This window comes from Oryx dammah, unplaced genomic scaffold (assembly GCF_014754425.2).
Source record: "Oryx dammah isolate SB20612 unplaced genomic scaffold, SCBI_Odam_1.1 HiC_scaffold_24, whole genome shotgun sequence".
Classification (NCBI taxonomy): domain Eukaryota; kingdom Metazoa; phylum Chordata; class Mammalia; order Artiodactyla; family Bovidae; genus Oryx; species Oryx dammah.
Genome location: NW_024070208.1, coordinates 24,956,309 through 24,982,201, shown reverse-complemented (window position 1 = coordinate 24,982,201; position 25,893 = coordinate 24,956,309).

The window sequence follows — 25,893 nt, the reverse complement described above, 5'->3', positions numbered from 1 at the left end:
TTCCTTCTCCAATGCATGAAAGTGAAAAGGGAAAAATGAAAGTGAAGTCGCTCAGTCATGCTCAACTCCCAGTGACCCCATGGACTGCAGCCTACCAGGCTCCTCCGTCCATGGGACTCTCCAGGCAAGAGTACTGGAGTTGGGTGCCATTGCCTTCTCCACTTTTCATTATTATATAATGTCAAAGTAACTGAAATAATGGATATAGTTCTAGTACTCTGAAATTGTGTGGTGTGTGCTTAGTTTCTCAGTTGTGTCCCACTCTTTGCAACCCCATGGACTGTAGCCTGCCAGGCCTGGGATTTTCCAGGCAAGAATACTGGAGTGGGTTGCCAGTTCCTCCTCCAGGGGACCTTCCCAACCCAGGGATCCAACTAGAGTCTCCTGTGTCTCCTGCATTGCTGGCAGATTCTTTACCTGCTGACCCAACATGGTATTCTTCATTTAATAACAACTGCATATAGATCTATAATATTATTTGATTGATTTTTGCCAAGGACATTCCCCCCTTACTTTAAAACGTCACATCTTTGTATCTAGAGAAATTTTACTTGGAACGCTGCACCTCCTTCTTGCAATAAAGGTTTTATTACAAAATGTGTTTAGTGCACACACAGCACAATTCTCATGTGAACATCTCTTGAACTTTATGGTGAACAAGGTAAACCTAGTTGTAATGGCTTTCCATATACTACATAGTTTTCAAAAGAAGAAAAAGAAAAATCTTACTTTTCTTGCTTTATGACATGCTTACCTAAATAATAAAACATAAAGATTTTCTGGCTCCCTTAAAAATCTATACATTATGGTTTCAATACTTTCATAATTGAGTTTCATGGTCTACACTTTAAGTACATAACAGAAGAAAAATCTTATGCTTTACAAAGTACCTACAGAGTAATCCTTATTTATTCTATTGAATATTACTGTATTTTTGTCTATTTATGAATTCTGAGATACAAAATGAGATTTTAAAAATGGTTTGTGGGGTTTCACATCTTTTTAATGTCTGTATACTTCAAAGTGATAACTTGTCTTTTATTTGCTATTGATAATTAGTATTCTCTCTCTTTTCTTTTGACTGGTCTAGCTAAGGGTTTGTCAAAATTAATCTTTTAAAGAACTAGTGTTTGAGTGTTAATTTGCTCTATGCCAATTTTCTACTGTTTTTTTTTTAAAATTTGCTCCTATGTCTATTTCCTTCTTTTGTTTATTTTTAGTTTAACTTATTCTTCCTTTTCTACCTTCTTAAAATGGACTTCAGGTGACTGATTTTATATTTTTCTTTTAAAAAAATATAGTCTCTTAAAGCTATTCTCTCCTTTATTCAATGCTTTAGCTGTACATCATAGATTTTGATAGGCTGATTAATAGTTACTATTGAATTAAAAATATTTTCTAATTTCTTTTGTACTTCTTTGATCTGTGAATGATTTAATAATAATAAGCATTCTGTTTGATTTCCAAATATTTGTGATTTCCTCTCAAATAAGATCATTCATACTGATTTGTTTCAGACAATATGTTTTTATGAATTCAATTTTTTTAACTTATTTAAATTTGTCTTATGGCTCAACATATAGAGAGTCTTGAAAATGAACTATGTATTTGAAGTGAACTGTATTTTGTACTTCAACAAATGGTATTCTGTAAATTTGAATTAGATCATGAGGTTTGATAGAATTGTTGAACTATGTCTACTAACTTTTTAAAGTCTAGACGTTGTATTAATTGCTAAGAAAGGAATCCTAAACATAAGACTATGTAAAACAGTCTGTCTTTCTCTTTATTCTGTTCATTTTCCATTTGCTAGTCAGTCAGTTCAGTTGTTTAGTCATGTCTGACTATTTGTGACCCCGTGGACTGCAGCGTGCCAGGCTTCCCTGTCCATCACCAACTCCCGGAGCTTGTTCAAACTCATGTCCATCGAGTCGGTAATGCCATCCAACCATCTCATCCTCTGTCATCCCCTTCTCCTCCCGCCTTCAGTCTTTCCCAGCATCAGGGTCTTTTCCAATGAGTCAGTTCTTCACATGAGGTGGCCAAAGTGTTGGAGCTTCAGCTTCAGCAACAGTCCTTCCAATGATCACTCAGGACTGATCTCCTTTAGGATTGACTGGTTGGATCTCCTTGCAGTCCAAGGGACTCTCAAGAGTCTCCTCCAACACCACAGTTCAAAAGCATCAGTTCTTCAGTGCTCAGCTTTCTCTATGGTCCAACTCTCACATCCATACATGACTACTGGAAAAACCATAACTCTGACTAGATAGATCTTTGTAGGCAAAGTAATGCCTCTGTTTTTTAATATGCTGTCTAGGTTGGTCATAGCTTTTCTTCCAAGGAGCAAGTGTCCTTTAATTTCATGGCTGCAGTCACCATCTTCAGAGATTTTGGAGCCCCCCAAAAGAAAATCTGTTGCTATTTCCATTGTTTCCCCACTTATTTGCCATGAAGTAATGGGACCAGATGCCATGATCTTAGCTTTTTGAATGCTGAGTTTTAAGTCAGTTTTTTTCGTTCTCCTCTTTCACTTTCATCAAGAGGCTCTTAAGTTCCTCTTCGCTTTCTGCCATAATGGTGGTGTCATCTGCATATCTGAAGTTACTGATATTTCTCCTGGCAATCTTGATTCCAGCTTGTGCTTTATCCAGCCCAGCATTTTGCATGATGTACTTTGCATATAAGTTAATTAAGCAGGGTGACAATACACAGACTTGATGTATTCCTTTCCCAATTTTGCACTAATCTGTTGCTCCATGTCCAGTTCTAACTGTTGCCCATACACATTATGTCTACCTGATAATTTATATATTTTCTCATAATGAAATATCCCTCTTTTTCTGTGCCTGGAAGTTTATTTTATCTGATACAAGTATAGCCACTCCAGATGTTTCATGCTTACTGTGTGCACAGTGTACCCTCTCCCACCCATCTATTTTCAACCTAACTTTTTAAATAAAATACTTGTTTTATGAGCAACATTAAAGACTTACTTCTGTCTATATTGACAATCTTTTGTAACTGTAGTGTTTTTAGATCATTATCACTTATTGTAATTATTGGTATGGGTGGGTTTAGGTCTGCCATTTTATTATTTGCCTTCTATTTGTCCCTTCTGGGTTTTTTGTTGTTGTTGTTCCTGTAGACCCCTTTTCCTGCCTATTTTTGGATTGATTAAATATGTTTTAGTATTTCTGCAATGGACTAAATATGTTCCCCAAATATTCATATACTGAAGCCTTAAACTCCAGTGTGCTTGTATTTGCACACAGGGCCTTTGAGAGGCAATTAGGACATGAGGGTGGAGCCCTCATGATGGCATTTGTGCCCTTTAAGAAGAGATGCTAAAGAGGTGATCTCTGTCTTGGCACAGATAGCTGTTTGCAAACCAGGAAGAAAGCTCTCACCAAACACAAATATGTTAGTGCTTATTTCAACTTCTTAGCTTCTAGGACTGTAAGAAATAAATGTTTCTTGTTTATATCACCAAGTCCATGCTATTTTTGCCACAGTGGCCAGGACTGAAACAATACTATAGTGTATCTATTGGATCTTTAACTATACCTCTTGACTCTTTTATTATTTTTTTCTAGGGATTATATGTGATTAACATTTCACAGTCTACTAAGAATTAACATGGTTCCATTTCCCATAATATGTAGAAATTTTGCACCTATATACGATCCGTTAACATCCCCATCCCCAGATATCTTTTATGAGTCAACTTTTACATGTCATATGTATACATCTTTTACATGTCATAAGTATTATATCTACATATAATAAACATCCCACAAGACAATGTTATAATTTTTGTTTTAAACAGTTACTTTTAGAGAATTTAAGAAAAAAAAGTCATTTACATTTAATTAGATATTTGCAATTTTTGATGTTCATTCATTTTTAAAAATCCTGACTTTGTCTGTTAAATATATATTATTATCCATTTTCTGTACACTGCGACCCATGGACTTTTCACCACAAGGCAGACTGCCTCTCCTACAGCTTCTGACGGGGCTATGAGAAGTGGCAACCATGAGGACATAGGGGTAGAAAGAGTCCTGGAGTGGGGGGGGGGTCTTCTTATCTGTGACTTGGGCATCATAAAACCCAGAATTTGAACTCTGACCATATGGGTTTGATAATTTTCTTTAATTTTATAATGAAATATTAAATCTCTTACTGCAGTTGGTTAAAAATAAAAACACTGTTTTAAACTTGGACTCTGTATTAATTTTAAGTTCTGAACTAAAAAAGGAATGTAGGCCCCTCAAACGTTCCAGTTTTCTTATCCTGAAGCCTGTCATTATTCTATTATTACGAGCATTTGCGGAGGAGAAAAAAAACAGGTTATAGTTATCTCACTTTTTTTTCTTCTAAACCTTAATTAGAAAGGTTTCATGGTAAGCTTTCAGCTTACCTAATCCATTTCTTCCTTGTAAAGCTTTTAAACTTTGCATAGTCAGGAATGGCTTTTATCTGGTGCACAAATGAAATCAAAATAAAAATGCAGATTGAGCTATCAGCTACTTAATACCAGTTATTCTAGCAGTGCAGAGCAGCAGGTGAATAATGATAGAGGCCCAACACTGGCAGAAGAGGGTAAATAAGCTGTATTCAGTTCACCAATGTTTCCAGGATTCTTCACAAGAAATCAGTTCACCTTATCAAATATTTTCTTGAGACCAACTTTCTTCAGGTCATTAAGAAATTAAAAAAAGATCCTGTCTTTAAGTATATAAATTAGGTTTTTACACTGTATATGAAGACTGATGCTACCTCATTATCTAGTAGCATCTTGTAGGTATAATAATGTTTTCACCCAGTACAAGAATAATTTGTGGGTATTTTAAAATGTGGTGCATTTAATATAAAATTTGAGGTACAGTAAGACTTCCCTGGTGGCTCAGATGGTTAAGCATCTGTCTACAATGTGAAGGTCCCTGGAGAAGGAAATGGCAATCCACTCCAGTACTATCGCCTGGAAAAATCCCAAGGACAGAGGAGCCTGGTAGGCTACAGTCCATGGGGTCGCAAAGAGTCGGACACAACTGAGCGATCTTCACCGTAAGGCCAGTAGAGGCTTCACCAGGTGGCTCAGTGGGTAAGGAATCCACTGGCAAAGCAGGAGATGCAGGAGATGAGGGTTCCATCCTGGATCAGGAAGATCCCCTGAAGAAGGAAATGGCAACCCACTCTAGTATTCTTGTCTGGAGAATCCCATGGATAGAGGAACCTGGCGAGCTATAGTCCATCGGGTTGCAAAGAGTCAGACACGACTGAAGTGACTGAGCACATACGCATGCAAGGCCAGTAGACCAGAATATGATTGCCACTGAAAATACGGTTTGCCACTCACAGTTCTCAAGAGATGGGGGTATGACATGCCATGGTGGGCCACACGGGGGTGGAGGAGGGAGAGGGAGGAGCTATGGGCAAGAGCCTTCATTGTGGATTCCATGGAAGGAGCACATGAGTCAAACAGGCTCAAGACTGACTAGAGTGAGTAATTTCAACAGGCTCTGGGGCATAGAGGCTTCCCTAGTGGTCTGGTACCTGACCCTGAGGTAGCTAGGGTAGTGGGATAAGAGCCCACAGCATGAGAGCCCAATAAAGGAGGTGGTTGGGGTGTGGGATCTGGATTGGTTGGTTTGCATTTGGAAAGCACACTTGAGAGCCAGTTGCTTACTGTCTCTAGGAACTAGCTTACCCTAGGAGAGGGAGTCCTCCAGGGTCAGCAAGGTCCCAGATGTCAAAGCATCAGAGTACAGAAAACAAAAGACATGGTGAATACAGCGGATACTCAATATTCATAACCCCATTCATCTCTGTGCCACTTTGCGAGTCAGTCAGTTTCCAAAAACAAGCACAATTTCTATATTTCAGCCTGTGCACTATTTACTCAACTATTCACTCAGCCCTCAGGGTCTCAGAGATGGCAATGTAAACAACAGAAGCTTTCTGTTGACTTTAAAGGTTAGATAAAAACAACAGCTCTGAAACAGAAGTTAATTCTCTACATTTTCATGATAACACATTTGCTCTAGAGAGTAGAAGTTGCATAAAATAGAAATATCATTGACATGAGCACTTGAGAAAAACTCAGAGAGCCACAATTACACACAGCAGAAGTGAGAGGGAAGAATTTTCACATTATCACTTCTTCCAGTATCAAAAGCAGCCACATCTTCTCACTAACAAATTAAAACAAAAGCATAAGCATTTCAAGATATACCAGAAATATTAACCTGAGGATTTCTAGGATCCACAGGAGATATATTAGACTACTGTTAGTCGCTCAGTCATGTCGGACTCTTTGCAGCCCTATGGACTGTAACTCACCAGGTTCCTTTGTCCTTGGAATTTCCTAGGCAAGAACACTACACTGGATTGCCATTCCCTTCTCCAGGGGATCTTCCCAATCCAGGGATCAAACCTAGGTCTCCAGTATTGCAGGCAGATTCTTTACTGTTTGAGGCACCTAGGGAGAACCTTATTCCCAAGAGTTAACTTGACAAACCTTTCTCTTCAGACCCAAATACATCTTACTCAGGTCACAACCTATTTCTAAGAGTTCTGGCTGAAAGCCCGACTTGTGGAGAAGGGAGCAGGGTGAGGTTGGGGTCAGGTGGCCCAAGTCTTGATTCACCACTAGCCATATTTTCAAAGTGGAGTCTCTACAATGTAGTGAGCTCTGGTTTAATAGCCAGATTTCAGGAGTTCGAAGTATGTATCTCGCCATTTTGTTCATGTTTTATGTGACACGAAGTAAAGAAAAAAGCTGAGATTCGGAAGAGCAGTGGTGCTGGGAACCTTCCCCAGAGGAAGCTGGTAAGTGACCTGTGGCTTTCGGAAATCCATGACTGACAGCCTTCTGAATACCAACCAGATCCAAACTGGCTCTGGTGACTGTGGTCACACAGTTGGGAGAAAGGCCAAAAGGAAATACTGTGACAAGGCAAACGAGGCTGCCTCACTCAAGTGAGAAAGAGAATTGTAAACTTCCTATAATTTGCAACATCACAATGATGGGTTGTTCCTGGGGAACAAAAAGATGGAAAATTAGACCTAGTGGGGAGGTTGGGAACAAGGTTCCTCCCTTCTCTGAGTGAGATGGTACAGATACAAATGGTGGGGAAAACCCATCTAGAAAACAGAAACAGCGTGGGCTGATTTCCTTACTATTTGTTAACTTCCCAACAATCTGTGCTTCTCCCTGGTAGCTCAGAGGGTAAAGAATCCATCTGCAATGCAGAAGACCCAGTTTCAATCCCTGGGTCAGGAAGATCCCCTGGAGAAGGGAATGGTTACTCACTCCAGTATTCTTGCCTGGAGAAACCCTTGAACAGAGAAGCCTGGCAGGCTATAGTCGATAGGGTCACAAAGAGTCAGATGCTGCTGAGTGACTAAGCATGCAGACCCAATCTGCAGAAGACTGTTGTCTCCATCATACGGAGGGAACAAAGGCTTTTGGGTGTTAGTAACAGATTCATGATCAAGCACCTAACAACAAAGTGAAAGAAGTCTTATTTCATATCAGACACTTCACTACAGCCTCACTGTCTTTCTGGCCATCAAATGGCCTATCAGAAGCACCATTCTACTAGAACACAGAGGTTAGTGTCTACTGAGATATTTAACACCTAACCAAGCATACCAAAAAAAAAATCTTAGAATTTATGGAATAATTTTTATATTGATTAAAGGACAGAACTTAAGAACCATTTAGTCAGAAATATGGAACTTTGGTAACTTCTGTTACCAAAGGATTAAAAATGCTTACAGAGGATTAAAGAAATACAAGATAAAATGAAAACTCAGACAGCAATTTAAATAAGGACTCTCTTTAAATAATAATGAGGCAATAATTATTTAGCTTTAAATTTTCTCTCCAACACAATTCTCTACCCTTCTCTTTAGAGATTTTAAAAAAACAAGAAAATTCCCAGTGAGGTCAATTATTGATCATACAGTTAATCACCTCTTTATCTCTGGTCTCATGAAACAGTGAACAGAATGGCAAAATACATACTTCAGATTTTTAAAGTTTGAGTTAACAAATCGTTTTGCATTTTTCCCCTTTCTTCTAATCTCTTTTTATGTTTCAGCCACAGAGATACTATTTTCACAATATCTTTATTACCCTCAAGAATCTATAAATTCTTATGACTAAGAAAAATCTACACGGCCCATCCTAATGGAAGGGGGAGGCATGAGTGGTGGGCCGGAGAACAAATTTTGAAACGCAGATCACAACCCACCTCTTCCACTCACCCAGGCTTCTCCTGCCACATCACAGGCAAGCATCCTGCCCTCTCAGGCCACAGATTTGAAATCCTAATCTAACAAGCAAAATAGGACTTCAAAATATTTTCTACATTTTCTGTCTTTGACCCCACAATTTTTGAGAATTTAATTCTGACAGGAATGTAATGAAAAACAAAAAGGAGAAACCAAAAACTGACTGTGGTTGAACACATCCAAGAAATGTTTTATAGAATGTGATCTTCTCAGAGTTTACATGAGTTCTACTTAGTCAATCATCTTATTTATTTTAACAATTTTAAATGGGCATATTTATTTGTCTTATTGTAAATCTAAAACTACCCTAAAATTTCCCAAGTTTTAAACATTCATGTTAGTATTCCTGTTCTTGTATTCAAAATATAAGAGGATCATCTTGGGATTGATTGCAGTGAAACACTGTTAAAATCTAGACAGTAAACAAAAATACTAGCACAGAATGCATACTCAGATCCAGAGACTGTTATGGTTCTGTTATGGTTCTTAAATACATAATTTAAGCTGCCAACTCTTAAAAAAAAATTCTCTTGATTTGTTATTTGCTGTCATTCCTTAAATAATTCAGAAATTGAGAAAGTTGGTAAGTTAAGGTGGTCAAAAAAGGGGTCCTTAAAAACATGTAGTTAAAATTGGTAGGAGAAAGTATACACTAATGTCTAGGAAGACGTCCTAGCATCACTAGATTATTATAGAATCACTTAACAGGATGGTTAGAGTCTTGCAGCTAGAAAAGAGCCCAGACAGTCTTTTATAAGGCACCATGCTATTCTGGCATGGCCAGAGACCAGATGATCTGTTAAGTCCTTCCATGATTTAACTTCTCTAACCCATGATGTGTAGGTGCATAGATTTCTTACATAAGTTTCTGGGCATTGCAAGATATTCTGAAGGGAGAATGAGAGAGAAGTGCTCCACTGATCTTAAGGAAACTCATGTCTGCACATATTTCAATGCTAAAGCAATTTCTAGCTTTCTGACCAAATGGATTAGGTTTTAGTCGCATCCATAAATTCTCTGAAAAGGCTGAGGATTACAGTGGTTTAGATTCTTTTAAGATTACTGAGAGCAGAAATAGATTGGAAGAAAAGGTAGACAACTCTGGGGAGAGGGCCCTTGGCCTGCATAGCCCCTTGGGGTTCTGACTCAGGAAGGTAATGAAGTTGGCTTTGGTGGGTGGACTGTAAATTAATTCCTCATTATCCCATATGTAGGTCTTGAACTCATGTGCATTTTTTCCACAGTTAAGAAGGTCATCATTTTCTGAAAAACTCTGTTTATGGCAAATCAAGAAAAATCCAACTACACTTTAAAATTACATAAATAGAAGTAATCAGATTTACCCTAATGTTCCAACTCATCTGGGGCTCTCTAAGAAGATGAAGCCCTTATTCATTTCAGGGTTGGATTTCAGCTTGCCGTCTCACTGTATATCCTCCTGCAATAACCCCTCCGGAAATCACTTCTGCTTCTAAAAGCTCAGTACTTGGGTTTATTCTTCTAAGATCATTGGGGAATTGATAAACTCCTTAACTGTATCAACATTTAGCTGTTGAAAACTAGTTTTAAGTCATCCATCAGCATTGATTATGCGGGAACAGAGGATGAGGCCCGGCCTGACCCCAATTCAGCATCAGAGCTGTAGAAGGTCAGGTCAGGCCAGTGGCCCTGCAGATTCTAATCCCAGAGGGTTATTTTTTATACCAGCCAATGCTACAGGGGTTAATTTGGACAGACATGAAGTTCCCTCACCTCTATTTTTTAAATGAATTTTTGAGATTTCAAGGTGAAAGGGGTTAAATTCTTCACTTGTATTGGGATAATGCCAAAAGGACACAGAAAACTAAACGATTCCAAATTAAGTTCTGGTTCTAAGTGCATACTTTTAAAGCAATGACATATATATTTTATGGCTTGTCTCATGACTCTAAAGATAAACAAACCCTCTGAAATTATACCTAGAATTTTGCATATATTGACTATGCACAATTATAAACAGAAACTCAAAAAGGTCTCTGGCCCCAAAATGAGTTAAGAACCACTGCTCTGAGGGAACATTTGCTTCCCAGACAAACAGTGGTACCATTTAATTCAGTTCTGCAAATAACCGAGTCATCTCTTTGCCAGATACTTTGCTACATCATGCAGGTACAAACATGAATATGGAATAGGAGGGGAGCATCCTTCACTGAACTCCTATTGTGTGTCACACCCAGACCTATGGACTTTCTCATACCAGTCTCCTTCAATGCACACACAAGTCTTAGGGGTGCATTATTACTATATAAAATTTACAGATACAGCCCAAAGTCACAAGTTATGAAGAGGTGGAGTGAAGGCTCAAGACTGATTTCTTCTAAATCATCACAGTTACTTATTCTGTGGTGCTTCCATGATAACATGGTACACAGCCAAATAAATGGCCGAAGTGCTGACGGATGCAAATAGTATTTTGTTCCCTTCCTTCTCTCTCTGCCTTCCCCACCCTGATAGAAGCCACCATACCTCTCCTCTGGATGAAGGCAACAATATTTTTATGTGATTTCCCAGCCTCCACCCTTGGGGGATCTAGTGTAATTCCCACTCAGCAACCTGGCTGATCTCTCTAACATATCACGTTATGTCTTGGCTTAAAACCTGCAGTGGATTCCAACTGAGAATAGCAGTGATCACTTACTGCAGTGCCACTCTTAGACATGGGCAAGTAGGGTTCCTCAGAGGGCTCCAATACTTTAGGGTGCTTCCCTTGAAGTTTTCTAACAACCCCCAAGTCTCTGAGGCCAGCAGAAATGTCAGGATGAGGCACCTGAGCCCCACTGGGAATCTGTGTGGGTACTGGTCCCTGTTTCTCCCCTTTGAGGGCCGTCCCCATCATGCCCATAAGACTGCCCTGGGTTGTTGCTGGCTAAATTCCAGGAGGGTGTGGTCTGTGCTAGGATGGCTCCCGCTGACCAGTGTTGTAATTTTTTTTAGAGAGAGGTTTTGAAAGATTGAATTGCCAAAATGGTGCTGGCATGATGATGGGTGACATTCACGTGAGACACAGGACAGGTTTAAGGTTCTTATATAAGTTTCCTGTGGGGCTTCCCCAGTGGCTCAGTGGTAAAGAATCTGCCTACAATGCAGGAGATGCAGGAGATGTGGGTTCGATCCCCGGCTCAGGAAGATGCCCTGGAGGAGGAAATGGCAACCCACTCCAGTATTCTTGTCTGGGAAATCCCATGGACAGATTTCCATGGTGGGCTACAATCCATGAGGTCGCAAAAGAGTTGGAACACGACTGAGCATGCAGTTTCCTGTGGCTGCAGTAACAAACTACCATAAATTTAGTGGCTTAAACAATATAGGTTTTTATTATCTTGCAGTTCTGGAGGTCAGAGTCTAAAATGGGTACTCAGGGCTGCAGCGCAGTTTGCTTCTGGAAACTCTATCGGAGAATCTGTTCCCTTGCCTTTTCCACCTTCCAGGGTCTGTCTACATCATTTGACTTGTGGCCTTTTCCTCCATCTTCAAGGCCAGTAGTGGAACATGTTGTCTCCTCTCTAGTCTTCTCCCTTCCTCTTTTAGGGACCTTTGTGATTATAGCAAGCCCATTTCTATAACTCAGGATCTCCACATTCCAAGATCCTTAACTTAAATCTGCAAAGTCCCTGTTGCTCTATAAAGTAATACAGTGACAGGTTCTGAGGACTAGGTTGTGGACATCTTTGGAGGGCCACGATTCTACTCTATACAGCTGTAGTACACTGTCCACCAGTGACTTCAGCTGAGGTCAGGGCTGGGATCACAAACCTACCAGACGCACCCCCTCAGAAAAACCTAACAATAATAATTCTTAGTGGATTAAATGTCTAAGTATGCAAAGCAAAATTATAAAGCCTTTTAGAAGGAAATAAAAGAAATATCTTCACGGCTTTGAGACAATGGAGTTTCTTAGAGAACAAAATCACTCAAAAGGAAAGGGTGCTAAATTTGATGTTAGAATATTTTCTCATTTCCTTGAAACACTATAAAAAAAGAAGTGTAAAGATAAACCACACAGTAGGAGAAGATATTTGCAGCACACATAATAGATGAAGGATCAGTATCCAAAATATATTAAAACTCCTATAATAAAAAGACAAAGCAACGTTTTAAATATGCAAAATTCTTAAACTGGCTCGTGTTCAAAGAAAGGAAGGAAAGGAAACCTAACGGGCATTTACATGAGAGTGAATTCAACCTTATTAGTAATCAAGAAAGTGCAAACTTACACCACAAGGAGAAACCACAATATGCTCATCAAAATTAGCAAATATCAAAAAGTCTGAAAACACTATGTGTATGTTTGTGTGACTGTGGGACACTGCTGGTGGGGAGGTAAATGGGAACCTCCGTTTTGGAAAACAGAGTGTCATTATCTGGTAATTTGGAAGAGAGAGAGATATACACATCATATCACCCAGTTATTTCATGTTAGGTTTATTCTCTGAAGATATGTGTTGTTCATGTGCAGGAGAATACATATACATGTGTCCGACTCTGTGTGACCCTATGGACTATAGCCTGGCAGACTCCTCTGTCCATGGGATTCTCCAGACATGAATACTGGAGTGGGTTGTCCTGCGTTCCTCCAAGGGATCTTCCCCACCCAGGGATCGAACCAGCATCTCTTTCGTCTCCTGCACTGGCAAGAGGGTTCTTTACCACTAACCACCACCTGGGAAGCCCTGAATACATATGTAAATATGCTCATAGTAGCATAGTTTGTAATCTCTCCAAACTGGAAACAAGCCAAATTTCCATTAATAGTAGAATGGACATAGAATGATATACACAGTGGAATACTATACAACAATGAATATCAATAAACCCAGTGTTCACTCGTTCTGTTTGGCATTTATTGAACTTTTTTCTAGGAACTAAGCCAAGAAGTCAAAATAAATTAAGACAAAACCATCTCTTAGAATAACTCACAGGGGAAAAATACCAGGTAAACTAATACTTACAGTTCAATGTGATATTAGTGACATATTACACTCAAAAAGAATGCTTTACAGATATCTCATCACACCTTTCCCTTCCTCCTCTGGCTAAAAAAACAAACAAACAAATATCTTTTCTCCTTGCTTTTCTCTTTAAAATTAAAATAGAATTAAGCTGAGATATACAGTACATTAGAAAGGGAAAATGGTAAATTACAACACCAAGAGCAAATTTGAACAACTTAAATCCCATGGACTTTCAGAGTAATTTTTATGTTGTCTTATGATTAGACACAGCCAGGCCTCTCTGGGGCAATTGCTTGCTGTTTAATCTTATGGGCTCTGTGAATGAAACTAATCAAGGCTCTTTCATGAACTAGCTTCTAAATGATTAGAATCAAATTTGTATCCACCCCAGGAGCATAGATGATGCATTTTTATGTCACATTCCTTGACCTCTGAGTTTTTTTTTTCCTTTTCTTTTTCATCTGATTCTAATGAACCTTATTGTATTCCATTACCTGCATTTAATATATAAAGGCAAGAATAAGTCCTTTGTATAGCAAGCCAGGGAATGGGTAAATGAGTAGGAAGAGATAGGATAGGTTAGGGTAGGATAGAATTGGATATTGTCTCATCCATCTTCAGGAATGGCAAATGTTTTGAGGGAGGGGAATATATTAATCATCTTTATATCCCAGCATAACACCAGGCAGAGTAAGTGCTTGAGTCAGCTTTCCTTTGACTATGTTGCAAGATATACAAGCTCATCATCACGATAGTTTACAACCAATACTTATTTATTGTTCACATTATACATGGTCAGCTGGGCTCTTCTAGGCTTGGTACCTTCTATTTCTAGGCTGAAGGAGAAGCCATCACCTAAGATCCCACAATGGGAGCTGGCTTCAGTCATACCATGTAATGGCATTTAAAGTTTCTGTTCAGCCATGACAAAGGTTATGCCTGGTCATTCCCATTGGCCAAACCATGCCAGGAGGGGGAATTGTGACCTGTGAATATTCAATAAACATGTGCTAAGTGAGTATTGCAATCATTACAGTGCAGTTCAGCTACAATATGTGGTGAGATTCCTGTGCCATAAACAATTGCTCTCAGATAAACAACGCACCAGGCTTCCCTGGTAGTTCAGATGGTTAAGAATCTGCCTGCAATGCAGGAGATCTGGGTTCGAATCCTGGGTCATGAAGAGCCCCTGGAGAAGGGAGTGACAACCCACTCCAGTATTCTTGCCTGGAGAATCCCATGGACAGAGGAACCTGATAGGTTACAGACCATGGGGTTGTAAGACTCGGACACGATTGAGCAACTAACACACAAACAACACCCCACCGACCCCCAAGATGTGCCTCACTGAAGATTAGCTGTGGAAGAAGGATGACTCCCAACAACCAGAGCAAAGTATTTCCTCTATCCCCTCACAGTTCAATGAGTGGTGCCAATGAAAAGGCAGACAGAAGAGTTCAGAGGCTGATTAATTCTTAATCTGTTAGAACAAAATTGACTGTGCATAAGAATCACCTAGGGAGCTTGTTAAAAAATATAGATTTCCACTGACACTGAATATATGAGACCAGGAGCTTACAAACTCCCTGAGTTTCTGAAGCACAGCCTGTTGTAGGGACCTTGCTCTAGACTCAGGGCAGTTCTGCCTGGGATGAAGGAGACTTCTTAGGCCAGGCTGCTCTGAGATTCAGGAAGAACTAGCCTTGTCTTTCCCACTATGCAAGGAGGTCTGTGGGTAAGAGATAGGTGCCACCTTCCCTGGGCTCGCCCCATGACTGAGCGTGGCTCTCTTAGTGGAATCACAGGTACTGTGATGATCTGTGTCCAGGTCTGTGAACAACCACTTGAATACTAGGAACTCATCTTGTTTGCCTTCACAGCCCCAGTGTCAACCTAGGACTTAAAATAAATAAAATGCCTGTGTGTGTATGTGTGCTCAGTTGTGTCCAACTCTTTGCGACCCATGGACTGTAGCCTGCCAGGCTCTCCTGTCCATGGGACTCTCAAGGCAAGAATACTGGAGTGGGTTGCCATTTCATTCTTCAAGGGATTTTTCCCAACCCAGGGATCGAACCTGAGTCTTTAATGTCCCCTGCATTGGCAGGTGGATTCTTTACCACTACTGCCACTGGGGAATAAATGCCCACTGGATCAGTCTCATTAGTGATCCAAGTCCTCCCAGCAGCAATTTCTTAGACTTCTGCCTGTGCAGACTTGCTAACAAGTCACCCACCTCACCCCCAGAGTTTCTGATTCAGGAGGTCTGGGGAGGCCCCAAGAACCAAGCCCTTGCATTTCTAACAAGCTCCCAGTGGGAGAACTGCTGGTGCTGCTGGTGAGGCCCATATGTGGAGAACCTCTGCCTTAGACTTCTGTACTTTACTTTTTCTGCCTATAAAATTAGAAAAGTAGAACCTGCTCCAAAGCTTAATGATAGGCTTCAGAAGTTCATACTACTTTGACTTTACGTGTCAGATCACTATCAGTCCAGAAACTTAGATGTGACAGAAATCTATCTTTAGTACCCTATTCCTGGATTCATTTTAGTTCAGAAGGCCCCCAAGGGCAGGAATCTTTGGTCCCTGTTGGACCCCAAGAATAGTCTCAGCATGTAGATGATACCTTAGAAGTATTTGCTGAGTGGATGAACCAGTGATTCTGGGACTAGCCTCTGGTCTTCACACCTCACCTGGTCTAGTAGTCAGACTATGCTTGACTACTCCTGTACCCCGTGATGCTAGTGGGTGTGATTTATGGTATAAGTTCTATTTTTATGCCAAGAGTGAACTCTAGCTCTCACTCTCCTTAGCCCAGGGCAAGGTTCTTAGGAGGAAGATGCCAGCTCCCTGCTCTCAAGAGTCTTGGTGGAAAAACTAATTCTCCAGTCTTTCCTTTTGTAAATGAATAAATAAAATTACATCTCTTACAAATCAGAAGATTTTGGCTTTTCAGTGTACTGTTTTGGCTCTACATTTCATGCCCCTAATTTGGAACTCAAAACCACAAATTTGACCCATTTTTTGACCCATAGATATTTTTCCTGTCCTTGAAGAGCAAAAAAAAACTTCAATTTTTCTTTTATAAGTAAATTGCTTTAGACAGGACTTTTATTTATAGACCATCTAAAGGGCTGTAAATAAAAGGAATGAAAGAAGAATTTCATCAATTAATATTTCAAAATAGTATCCATCTAAACTTTGTTTTGTTTATATATTACATGCATGTAAGATATAATATCATGGTACATAATCATCTTACATGATATATTACAAGACCATATGACACCAGCATCATAACCAAACAAAACCTTGTAGGAAATGCTCCTCTATGTGCAGAACTTAAAGCTTTTTGAAGATGTGGTAGCATCATCTAAGAGCAGAGGGATCCATCTATTCTTTGATAGCCTTTACTGGTGGACCCTGGGGTCTCACAAACTCATTAACAGCACAAATACTTCATTTCTAGTCAAGGGGTTTCTCAAGAGAACATTCTCTCAAGAAGCCCTCCAATCACAGCCTGCTCTGTGACAACTGTAATGTATTATAAGTAATATTGTCAGAAAGCTAGGTTTGCTCCAATGTCAGAAAGAATGAAAAACAGGTGTTGCAAAGGGTCAGGCCACCTGTTGTCATCTCCATCTGGCTATTAATTCAGCTGAAAGGAACTCAGGCACCCAGACCAGGAGAATGTGAAGGGAAGTGAGGGAAAGGTTTTCTGAAATAGGGGTGCCTGGCATGTCCTGCTTATCCCCAAGGTGTCGCATCTGCAGGTTTCGGAAGCAGCTGACAGCTCTGTAAACACCGACTTAATAAAGTAAGGGGCTTGAGGAAGCGACTACTTATCGCTGTCTGTCTCATGCTGAGCCCTCTGTAGTATCGTCTCACTTCATCACTAGAACACTTCAAATGCAAAACCAACGAGGCAGGGATTGGGTGTTTTGCATATGAGGAAACTTAAGTTTGTCACTTGCCCAAGAGGACACAAAGCAAGATTTAAACCCCAGTTTGTAACTTCAAGTCTGTGCTCTTTCCATGACCACACAGATCTCTACCTTCAACGATTAAAGAGCAAGAACAGAGAAGCCAGGATGGACAGGGGCAACCAGAGCAGCGGGCCCTTGTCAGAGGCCACAGGATGTGCCCAGTTTCTTGCGTGATAACATGTCTGGTTTTCCTTTGCTGAGATGCACGTGAGTGCAGGACCTGGAGGGGAACCCCAGGGGGTGGTCAGAGGAAGAACCTGGATTCTGTCTTGGAGCTGCTCCATCAAAGGTATGAGGAAAAAGCAGATGGTTCAGGAGACAGGCCACGCAGAGGCGGGTGAGCTCACAGAGAGGTTTTCCTTGATGTTTCTCTCAAGGAATTTCTGAGATTGGCTTTAGACCACCCTCCCCCACCAGCTTGACTCCCCAAGCATGTGGTGGATCTTTAAAGCTCTAAATTGCCGATTCTCCAGGAATGGGAATAAGAGGAGGGCAGGGTGTCCTGTTTATACCCAGTTGTAGAAGGGATTTTCCTTTGGTACTGAAGAAAGCAAACCAAAAAAAACACACAAAAACAAACCATTGGTTTATTTGGAGATCCTCGTCCAAGTGAGCAGGATAAGCACTCTTCAGACTGCATCTGTCAGTCTCCACACCGAGACCTCAGGTGACCTGCCTGACTGGGCAGGTTTCACAAAGGACCCACTTGGGAACGGCAACATCCTTGAAAGCGTGTCCAAGCTCAGAGGCAGCCTATCTGAGAGCTTCCTGAACCTCCTTCCTTGATCTCTCCTGTGTATACCCTGGTCAAGGCGAGGCAGGCTCACCTTCTGGCAAGTAGAGAACAGCTGTCTCCGGCTGCTGTGGGGGCTGCTCCACCCTTGCAGCTCTTTCTGTGAGCTGCTCAACTCTCAGAACTATGTCCCTTCTATCAGCAACCTCTGCCCTGACATGTCTTTTCAGTTACGGTTGCCCCATTTCACATCGGCCTGGCCTCCATCTTTCCACGTTCCCACCTCACCAGCTCAGCTCTGTTTGATCCGGTCCAGAGAGGTCTCCCTCGAGACACTACCAGCTTTCTTCCAATGTTACTCCAAGCTCCTGCTGCTTTTTCTTGCTCCTTTTCTTTCCTTCATGGAACACTCACCTCTCTTGTCAGCTTTCTTGATAATGAACCCTGCTATGGCTCTAAGCTGTCTCATACTAGTCAATATCCCTTGAAGTTTAAAGAGGTAAGGTTCATGTTCTCTTTCACAAGTTTGGCAATGTGGTAGAAACAGAAGTTCTGTTTCTAAAAATCAAGCACATTTATAAATTGGGTGAGTTTGGGAAAATTCCATAGCTTCCTGAGGCTCCATCTCCTCATCAGCAAAATGAGTGTGTGAATAATTACTTCCTATGGGTGTAGGAAAGATTAAATGAGATAAAATGCCTATCACAGTACCAGGTTCCCAGATATATGGGGGGAAAACTTAAGTTGTTTCGTCGTCTTCTTCAAAATATTATATCTATTCCAAAAATGTCCTGGTTCTTTCCATGAAATCTGTCTTCACCACTCAACACCTGATGTCACATTGCTACTGAGTGGGATTTGCAAAGCTAGTTTTCCAGAAGAACTCCCTGTAGGCTCTATGTCCAGGAGGCATAAATTCTTTGATTTATATCTCCCTGGGCTTGCATATCTGAGAAGGACAAGGGGAAAATCTCAGTGGCCTGTCTGTCAATAATGCCTTTTCTATGGAAGAATTCTATTTTAAAACAATTACTGTTTTTTTTTTTTAAATAGGTTTAATTGATGGGGTAAAACCACAAGCCACGTTCACATTTGCACTCTCCGATTTCCTCTCCCCACCCCTTGATGGCTGCATATGTAGAGACCATAGCTCTGCTAGCAATTCCAGCTAGTTTAAGAAGTCTTATTTAATCGATTGACAGTCAAGGAGAGGTGAATACTCACAGCTCTTCTAAGCATTGAGAAGCACAACTCCAGACTTTCAGTACCAGAAAATGAATGCAGGTTTAATTTAAAACCATTATATGTTTGGATCCTTCAAATACATTTTTACAGAACCCCCTCCCCCAAAAAAGTTTTCTTTAGTACTTAATCGACTTTTGGATATTAAAAGGTTGATCCCACCTCTTAGTAATATCAAAACCTGAAGCTTACAGACAGTTTACAGCTTTCCGCCCCTACCCACCACCAGCTCAGGGCTTGCCCTTGGCTCAGGACCCTGCCATGGGCAAGAGCTGATACAATGACTTTGCCCTTTTTCTACTTAATCTTCTGGCTCCTTCAAATTAGGGAAAGGGAGCAGGATAAGAGGAAGGTGGACCAGGGCTAAGGCACTGGGGCTCTCTCTTGGCCAGTGCTGGTTGGCTGTTACCGCCTCCCATCTGGCAGCCATGCATACAAACACTGACTCTGTCATGGCATCACCTAGGTTCCTTGGAGCCCTCCCCCACCCGCACTCCACACCCCCAGGACATTCTCATTTCCTGACATGGACAGTGAAGTCTCTCCGCAGACCTTGATAGAGCTCCTTCTCACTCCAGCTCCAGACTCAGGCAGTCCCCGCCCCAACCCTCTCTTGGTGCTGCAGTTATTCAGCTCAAGCAGTCAGCACTTTGAGTAAAGTCCCATCAGGACAGCTCAAGCCTGGTGACCATAGGCAACTGCCATATTCCCTTGGTCCTCAAGGAATTCTCGCATCTTTCCACAACAAACTGGGAAGCCCCAGCTCTCTCCTTGCCCCATGCCAGGGTTAATGGGCTTCTCCAGCTCTCCTTCTCCTGGGCTTCCTAGGTGGCGCTATTGGTAAAACATTCACTCACCAGTGCAGGAGATGCAAGAGACAAGGGTTCAATCCCTAGGTCAGGAAGATCCTCTGGAGTAGGAAATGGCAACCCACTCCAGTATTCTTGGCTGGAAAATTTCATGGAGAGGAGTCTAGTGGGCTACAATCTATGGCATCACAACGAGTCGGACACGACTGACCAGCTCTGCTCCTACCTCCCATGTATTCCAGACAGAAGTCAGTCACCAGCTGTATGTTCACGGGTGCCCCTAGTCTTTGGAAACCCAGTTCAGCCTCTTGCTGCCCTTCATTTCCTCCACTTCAGTGCACTTGGTGGTCCCAGGAATGTCAGCAGCTCAGTGAGTATAGAGCCAAGAGTGAGATGGCAAATGTCTCTCTTGTCAGGCACCCCCAATCTGGGTAAACACATCTCTCAGACCCACAACTTGGCCTGGAGGTTGGAAATGCCTTGCTAACTGCCTAGGCCAGTAGCTGCTTTTCCTCAATGACCGTTTCTCTTACATAGGCCGACGGTGGTAGGGGACAGGTTTGACCAAATCTGTTATCTTTGAGTCGGTCTGGTTGAGATGTGTCCAGCACTTCTTTTTAGACAGCAGAAGCATCTTTTGCCCATTTTCTCAGGTGTAAGGCTTTAACTAAAATTCCAAGAATATAGAATATATATCCCCATTTAGCATCTTGGCTATAAATTTAAATAACAAATGGAATTATAATTAACACTTATATGTCACATACAAACTATTTTTTAATTGCTCTTAAGAATACTGGAGTGGGTAGCCATTCCCTTCTCCAGGGGATCTTCCCAATCCAGGGATTGAACCCAGGTCTCCTGCACTGCAGGCAGATTCTCTACTGCATGAGCCACCAGGGAACCCAACAAGATACAGCTAAAGCAAGATTTTAAGACAGAACCCAGTCATCTTTCTTTAATTCAGTCTTTTAAAATGACTACTTCATGAAAACTTCCTTTTAATTTCTGCTTTATAGAATATAAAGCTTCTTCTTTCTATATATGATAAGAGTCATTTAGTCCATCAGTTGCTACAAGCCAATCATGACAGTAACCACTTTTGCTCAACAGCACACACATGTCAAGCATGTACTAGAGGCTTGACAGATACTTCTAACTTTTAAAAACAACATTGCAAAGTCAGTATTCTCCTGCCATGCATTTCATTTCACAAACAAGAAAAATGAGACTCAGAGAAGAACTGGATCAAGGTTACACAGCTATTAAAGACCCAGCATGGAATTCTGCCTGTCTGACACTAGAAAGTAGAGTCTTTCCATATCCATGTTATAACACAAACAGCAGGTTATAGCTTTGCCTATTTTTAAAGTCACAGAATAACAGCTTTTCCCTGGTGGCTCAGATGGTAAAGAATCTGCCTGCAATGCTGGAGACCTGGGTTCAATCCCTGGGTCAGGAAGATCCCCTGGAGAAGGGAATGGCAACCTACTCCAGTATTCTTGCCTGAAGAATTCCATGGACAGGGGAGCCTGGCAGACTAAGTCCATGGGGTCACAAAGAGGTGGACATGGCTGAGCAACTAACACTTTCACTTTTCCCAACCTAGAATTCATCAAACACTATTCAACAGGAGGTAAAAAGGAGTACTGAGGAGAGGGCAGGGTATTCCAGGATCAAATAAGTTTGAGAAATGGTGGGTTAATAAAGCTGAATAGTTTTATTTACTTTACCATTTGTTAGAGACTTGACTTTTTTAAACAATGTTATTTGTTGACATTTAAAATTTGTGTGTATTTAATGTGGACAACTTGATGTATGCACACATTGTGAAGAGATCACCAACATTAAGCTAAATAACTCCTCTATCACTTTTACACAATTAAGATTGTATGCGTGTGTTGAGAAGATTTAAGATCTATTCTCTTAACAAGTTTCAAGTATTCAATATAGCACTCTTCACTATCATCAACACCGGATCTCTGAAACTCATCTTGCATGACTCAGACTTTGTACCCCAACATTTCCTCATTCCCCAGGCAGATGGATATTTTGACTGGTTGCAGAGGAAGAGAGGGAGATAAGCATACAATTGCAGTGTTTCCCAAATTCCACACAACCCTCATTTATGGCAGTCTCTCTGGCTTCTCCTGGAACAGAACTCTGTGGCTCTATTGCTTCCTTCCTTCCTGACACAACAAGCTGGTCCAGGCTCACCGTCTGCATTCCCTGACATCATGCTCTAATTTGCTCTGTCACTTTTTTCCAGATTCTTTGCCCTTGTTTCATAGTGCTTAACTTAGAATCACAATTCCTATGGTAATTAGTATGTTTTTGAATCAGTTCAATTATTTGACATGTCAGACTACTCCAGTAATCTTTAATGTTAATGAAACTGCATTTAGAGAAGATAAGAATTAGGTTCATTATGAAGTATTTAATTTATACAGCCAATTATGAACTGGACGCATGAACAGAAAGAAGAGAAGAGAATGAAAGAAGGAGATAAGCCGAAGTAATTTCTATTTCATTTGAAATAGTCAGACACTGACAACTAGGTACCTGCTCCCTCGCTGCCTGAAAACTTTAACAAAGAGGTGGTTCTGCTTATCTCTGTCTTGAGATCTGGCTGGACAAGAAGTGAGGAAGGCCTACGTTTTTCCCTCTATCTAATAAATACTCAAGGACTGCTGAGAAAGGAACCATCAAAAGATAAGGTTACTGCAAAAAGACATCACAGCTTACTGGTTTTGTTTTAAAACATTTGGTCATCAGGCGAGGGAATGTTTGGTCTGACATAATACAATTTACAATGGACCATTCCTTATTGTCTCTGCCTCAAACCAAAACCTTCCCCTTCAAACTAACTTTCAGAAAATGGCTTATGATAATGGTATGGTGAGCAAAGGAATGCTGAGGATCACGAAATCCGAGGGTCAACAATTGACTGAAAGTTTGAAGGAGACGAAAATTATTCTGGTGAATTAATAAACACTATACGGCAGATTAAGGAAGTGTTAATTGTCAACATTACATTGCAAGGAGAAAAAAAAGAGTTCCTTAGGAATATTTCCATTTTCTCAGAATTATGTATAATATTGTGCCGCTATTAGAAAATCCTATTATCTCTCCATGGGACAAAGCTTCAGATGAGATAGAGAGGTCACACTCAGGCATTAATCAAAGCTTTCAACTTCATTCAAATTACAATTGTTTCTCTTCCCCCTGCCCCCACCCAGTTGAATCATGTTCCATGGGAGAAAGGGATTACCAGTTTTTTCTCTCTTTCTAGCTACTGTCTCAGGCCCCTCTGAGGTTGTAGGGAAGAAAGATTAGGGAAACAGGGAAGTTCCTGACCGCCTGATGCTGTCTTAGTGGCCTTACATTTTGAGTCTGAGAGATGTTTAAAGGTGATGCAGTCTTTTTGCATGCTTTTGTGGGGTTTGGACAACTTTCCCCTGCTTCATGGAGAATTTTCATCTGCACTTACCTATATGCCAGTGATAATCTTGTTCCAAGCTCACCTTACTCCTAGGAATCTAGTAGTCTGCCTCTAGGTACCCTGCACTGAAGCCCCTCTATTTCCCCAAGTAGCCTGTTAGACAGGACTTAACCAACAAGAGTGCTCAAAGAGCTTAGTCATGTCTGACTGTAGCCCACCAGGCTCCTCTGCCCATGGAATTTCCAGGCAAGAATACTGGAGTTTTCTTCCATATCCCACTCCAGGAGATCTTCCTGACCCAGGAATCGAATCCACATCTTTTGCATCTCCTGCATTGGCAGGCAGATTCTTTATCACCAGAGCCACCTGGGAAGCCCTAACCCACAATGGATAATGGAAAATCCTTGTGCTTCCTTTTCTCTGACAAACTAGGAGTTCAGGCTCTCCCCTTTGGCAGATACCTCTTCAGCTCAGTTGTCATCAGCTACCCAGCCCATCACTTATTTTTTCATCTCAGAGGGAGTTAGTCACCAGTATGCCATGTCCTAAGAATTTCAGAGAATTTAGCGTGTATTTGGAGAGAAGTGGGCCATCTCCAGGGATGACTAATATAGCGTGCCATGATCTCAACCAGGTCATGACCATCCCTAGTCTATCAGCCTCGTCCTCTGATGGGGCTACAGGTGCCACCGCCTTATGACAACACCTAGAGGCAGAAAGAAGACCTTCCTCTCTGTCAGGTCTCCTTGCAGATGGAGAAGGAAAAGTCTCCCAGAAGCTGCCTGTGCAATTTCCCCTCCTAAGTACCACATTTCCAAGCCTCGGCCCATCACCGGCAAGAATTATTACTGCTCTGGGGCTAGTGATGGGACTCACCTTCCAGAAAACAACTGGCCACTCAAAGAAGGGCAGAAACCCAGGCAAAGTCTGGATTCTGTTAGGAAAAAGGAGGAGTGTCGTCAGGTGGGCCACCAGGGTGGCTGCTATCGCCCTGCTGTCCGCTGTTTGTGGAGATGGGGTTGAAAGTTCTGGAGTAGACCTTCTAAGAAAGGCTCATCGCAAAGTTGCTTTCATTTAGCTAAGGCTTCTTTCAAGGCAAATTGAAAAGGCACCAACTTTCAGAGATCTCTGGGAGAGAGTTCTACACACTCAGAAAATCTCCCCACTGGAAAAGCTTTCCTGTTTGCCTCCAGACTTACATTCTTTTAAATAAGGACAGGCCTTTAATTTCTCATAAATATTCACTGCATTCTATGTGAATAGCATCCCTTGGAGCATAAAAACAGAATTCAGTATTGGTGGGGTTCCCTGGAGTTGTTCATCAAAGAAACCATTAAATACAAGTCTTCAGGGGGATATATGTTGGCCAAGGAAGCACTCTAGGATAAGTGAGTTTTGATCCATATGTACATATGTGTATACACACTCATAAATGTGTGTGTGCGCACACGTGTGTGTGTGTGTGCTCAGTCTCCATCATTCCAACTCTGAGACTCCATGGACTGTAGTCCACAGGCTCCCCTGTCCGTGGAGTTTTCCAGGCAAGAATACTGGAGTGAGTTGTCATTTCCTTTTATCAAGGGGATCTTCCCAACCCAGGGTTGAACCAGTGTCTCCTGCACTGGCAGGTGGATTCTTTACCAATGTGTCACCTGGGAAGCCCCAATAAACATCATACTTGATCCATAGCAGCTTTTGTTTTGGAGGGGTGGGGGCTGTGCCACAGGGTCTGTGGCTTGTAAGATCTTAGTTCCCTGAACAGGGAAATAAGGACCAGGCCCCCTGCAGTGGAAAAGTGGAGTCCTTGACACTGGGCCACCAGGGAAGTCCCCGTAACAGCTTTGACTGTGGAGAGAAGGCAACAGAACAATGTATCTCTGACAGGGTCATTGCCAGCTGGAGTCTTTATGTAATTAGGAAAAGGCACCTCTTCCTCTGCGGTGGCAACCCCACCGGATGGTGTGGAGCCCAGACTTCCTATGACCTGGGGCTCTGGTTACGGAAAGCTTTTGAGGAAAGGGAGTCTCCACCAAGAAAAGGAAAAAGCACTTACAGAAATGGGGAAAGTATTTTGTTTGGAGTTAATCTGCTTCCTTCCATTGTGGTCTCATCATCTCGCTGCACTGAGGCCAAACTTTTGTGAAATCTGGGGTTTGTACTTATTTCTTTTCACCCATGTTACAGTTAGGACTACGTCCTAACCTTTCTTTTCTTCTCACTCCACATATTCTCCCTTTGATTCACATAAATCTGCTCTGAACTCCCAATCTGCATATCCAACCAATCCAGACCTCTCTCTTGGACTCTAGACTCACCTATCCACCTTTTTACTGGGGGCTTCACTGGGGGTATAAAGGTAGTTTAAGTGATTTCATTATGTTTTTCTGTATTTC